Source organism: Chiloscyllium plagiosum, chromosome 13 (assembly GCF_004010195.1).
Source record: "Chiloscyllium plagiosum isolate BGI_BamShark_2017 chromosome 13, ASM401019v2, whole genome shotgun sequence".
Classification (NCBI taxonomy): Eukaryota; Metazoa; Chordata; class Chondrichthyes; order Orectolobiformes; family Hemiscylliidae; genus Chiloscyllium; species Chiloscyllium plagiosum.
Window position 1 is genome coordinate 9,919,724 of NC_057722.1, and position 4,128 is coordinate 9,923,851.

The 4,128-nt window shown below is 46.3% G+C and overlaps 1 protein-coding gene across 5 annotated transcripts in view; it reads left to right on the forward strand.

The window, feature by feature from the left end:
• LOC122555745 (cytochrome c oxidase assembly protein COX18, mitochondrial) overlaps nucleotides 1–4,128 on the forward strand; it is a 38,178-nt gene that overhangs the window by 7,024 nt on the left and 27,026 nt on the right. The window contains exon 1 of one of the 5 annotated variants that reach the window (XM_043701818.1): nucleotides 3,319–3,402. The exons of 1 other annotated variant lie outside the window; for it this stretch is intronic. The gene's annotated coding sequence lies outside the window, so the exon portion shown is untranslated. 3 more of the 5 variants (XM_043701823.1, XM_043701821.1, XM_043701822.1) reach the window with 3 other exon arrangements.

Genomic DNA, 4,128 nt, shown 5'->3' on the forward strand with positions numbered 1-4,128 from the left:
CCTCACCTTTACCTCCTTCCACCTATCGCATTTCCAACACCCCTCCCCCAAGTCCCTCCTCCCTACCTTTTATCTTAGCCTGCTGGACACACTTTCGTCATTCCTGAAGAAGGGCTCAGGCCCGAAACGTCGATTCTCCCGCTCCTTGGATGCTGCTTGACCTGCTGCGCTTTTCCAGCAACACATTCTCAGCTCTGATCTCCAGCATCTACAGTCCTCACATTCTCCTCAAGGAAGGTGTAGATTGGGAACTCACTATGGTTATAGCCATTTATTATGGACCAGGCTAGATCCCCTCAAAACATTTCAACTAGCCCTAGTAACTTTGCTAGTTGTTTTATGCAGCTACAACACAGATATTCCAGGAGAGACACAGTTCGTCAAACCACTTAGTTTCAAACAAAACAGAATTTATTCACAAGATTACCGAATGAAATATAAACAAAAGAGAACAGAATACTAAATAACTTAACCTTTCCAAAATCCCAACAGATCATCCCAACTTAATGATACTGGTGCAAATTCCTGCAACAATTCCCATAAACACTCCTCGGCACAAAAGGTCAAATCAAACACAGGGTCGTACAGGAGAGAAGCCAGACAGAGAGAGAGGAGGATCAGCCTGGGCCTGCCTCTTTGGGGTCCAGCTCAAACTAAACCAAACCAGAGGAATGCTGAGCTGGGAGAACTGGCCACTCCCCTTTCATTGTACAAGTGTTTTCTTAAAAACCTGAAAGCCTCTTTTTTTGCTGAGGCATTATCTGTTAGCTAAAATCAAACTGGTCCCAAATACCCTTCAACTCCAGACTTGTCGGAGTCTGTGTCTTTTACGACCTCTCTGAAAAACAAAACCAAGGACAATATAACCTTGATAAAGAGCAGCATCATCACACATTAATCTATTCAAATACTCCCTTTTAAAGGTTTCTTAGTAGTTCCCATATTCAGCTTCATCCTCTTTCTCTGTTTCATTTAATCTCAGAAGTCACACAACACCAAGTTATAGTGCAACAGGTTTATTTGAAATCACAAGCTTTTGGTAGACTATATATTCTGTGCCTATGTGTTGCCCTCCACTTCACCCGATGAAGGAGCAATGCTCCGAAAGCTTGTGATTTCAAATAAATCTATTTAACTCGAACCTAGTGTCATGTGATTTCTGATTTTATCCACCCCTGTCCAACACTGGCACCTCTCCATCATTTTATCTCTATTGTGTTTTTTTCTTTTGGCACCCAGGAAGCTCCAGCTTTGGATACCCTTCAATTGCATTTATGGAAGTGTGGCTGGAATGTGTCTGCTCTGTATCTGAACTATCTGTACCTCCTACAATTGTTCAAGTAGTTTTGTCTGCTAATTATTAGTTCCATTTAACTTGGGTCAGATCTCTTTTCAACTCCCAAACGTTAGCCCTCTCTCCAATCAAGTTTACTTTAATTCAGCCAATCCATAGAATCCCTACTCTGTGGAAGTAAGCCATTCGACCCATCAAGTCCACAGCGACCCTCTGAAGAGCATCCCACCCTATTCTACAGCCCTGCATTTTCCATGACTAATCCACCAAGCCTGCGCATCACCCTAGTTACCACAGGCAATTTAACATACTATAAGCTTTATTGTGAAATGCTCTTGCTGCTTCTTTTTGTGGTCAGCTACAACCCTTCATAGTTATTTCTTTTAACTTAAAACTATTTTCTTTAAAAGACCCTCTTTATTCATTAAAGTCTTAGCCTTAAGTATGCGACATGCTCCATGCTACAAGAATTAACACCCCACCCCCCACCTGCAAAAACAACATGTCTAATCTCCCACAATTCCCCCTTTTTCTTTTTCTCTAACTGTTGTTTTTGCACTTATTAAGTCTCCTTTAATCCATTTTCTTATGTTCTGCCCTCTTACGCCTTCTGGCGATGAGGTTCACAATCTTACATTTTACATTTGTGCTGTTCGTCCCTCGAACTCTAGAAGCATTCTTTGACTTTCTCTTTGTTGCATATCACCTGCTGATTGTAAAAGCATCTGATGATTTATTTGGGTTCCCTCCCCAAGGGATGTCATCAGTCGGCTCATTGCCCATTTTAGGACATTGAACCCTACCACCTGACCCACTAATATCAATAATCCATAGATAGCTAGATTGACTAACCACCTTCCCCAACCAGTCAATCCCCAATTCCCCCATTCCCATCCTTTTTCGTTCCGGTACCGATTACCGGCCTCCCTTATCTTGGCGATTTAGTCTCGCACATGTTTGGAGATATCAGTAATGTTAGAGGAGACCTCAGGTATGCACGTACAATAATCCTCTCCAATTAGTGCACAGGTACCACCCTTCTCTGCTAGAATATAATCCACCCTGGAAATTCATTGAACCTCACATGACCTTTGAATTCATTAAATCCCCAATTACCCTAAAAATTAGAACTGGAGGTCATTGGTTTAGGATGAGAGGGGAAAAATTTAGAAGGGATCTATGGGGCAACTTTTTCACACAGAGGGTGGTGCGTGTATGGAATGCGCTGCCAGATGAAGTGGTGGAGGCTGGTAAAATTACAACATCTGGATGGGTATATGAATAGGAAGGGTTTAGAAGGATATGGACCAAGTGCTGGAAAATGGGACCAGATTAGGTTAAGATATCTGGTCAGCATGAACAAGTTGGACCAAAGGGTCTGTTTCCATGCTGTGCATCTCTTTCACTCTAAATGGGGCGGCAAGGTGGCTCAGTGGTTAGCACTACTGCCTCACAGCACCAGGGACCTGGGTTCAATTCCTGCCTTGGGCAACGGTCTGTGTGGAGTTTGCACATTCTCCCTGTGTCTGTGTGGGTTTCCTCTGGGTGCTCTGGTTTCCTCCCACAGTCCAAAGATGTGCAGGTTAGGTGAACTGGCCATGCTAAATTGCCTGTAGTGTTAGGTGTAGGGGAATGGGTCTGGGTGGGTTGCTCTTTGGAGGGTTGCTGTGGACTTGCTGGGCTGAAGGGCCTGTTTCCACACTGTAAATTAATTGAATCCCCAAATACCCTGGAAATTCATTGAATTCCCCCATTATCTTTGAATTTAATCCCACATGACCTTGGAAATTCATTAATTACTCTGGAAATTAATTTAATCCCCCATTACCCAAGAAATTAATTTTCCTCCAACTATTCTGACCTTCAGTCATCCCCCCATCATTGCCCCCAGGTATTTGTTTAACCCCACAGACCTACTGTCACCCTCCCAGCTCTGTGCACTGCCCACTTGTCCTTCAGTCACCCCTCCCCCTCCTGATAACCCCGCCCACCCTCTCTCACTGGGGTTCAGCGCGCGCACGCTTCGACGTCACGTCGTGAGCTGCGTCGGTGGCGTCATCACGTCAGGCGCGCAGGCGCGGAGCGTGTTTCCCCGGAGCGCGCTGGCGGTGAGTGTGCGGAAGGTGGAGTGGCTCGGATCGGGCGTGGCCTGCCTCAGTACAACTGGGCCTCGGTCGCACGGGGCGGGCCGGCCCCGAGATGTGGAGGGTAGCAGTGGTTGTGGTTTGCCTACACCTGGTGTAACGGTGTGCTCCCAGGAGCCCCCCCCACCATGACTAATACCTTCCATTGACCGTGGGTTGTGCTCTGTAGGGGGTGGTACTAGTCTAAGGCCAGCAATTCAAAGGGACACTGCCTCTGCCTGACTTGCACCGTAATCATGGATCTCCTTTTGTCAGGAGGCCTGCCACTGCAGTAGTTATCTACCCACCTTTCCCTGCAGCTCACGTCCCCCCAGATCTGGCAACAACCTTTCCCAAGCCTTTTATCTGAAACCGTTCTTCCTGACTTCACTGCTAAGTTAATTAAAATCTAAAGTTTGTGCTTCTGCTGGTCGGGCTGGCATCTAATAGCTATGCGTCGGCTGACATTATCCGTTTTATTCTGTGTTTGACCTGGTTAGGTGCATTAGTCAGGGGTAAACGTAGGGGAATTGGTCTTGGTGGGTTACTCTTTGCAGGGTCGGTTTTTGCCCGGTTCTACCTCCTTCCCAAGATCCACAAGCCTGACCACCCTGGCCGACCCATTGTCTCAGCAGGCTCCTGCCCCACTGAACTCATCTCTACCTACCTCGACACTGTCCTATCCCCCCTAGTCCAGGAACCCCCCACATA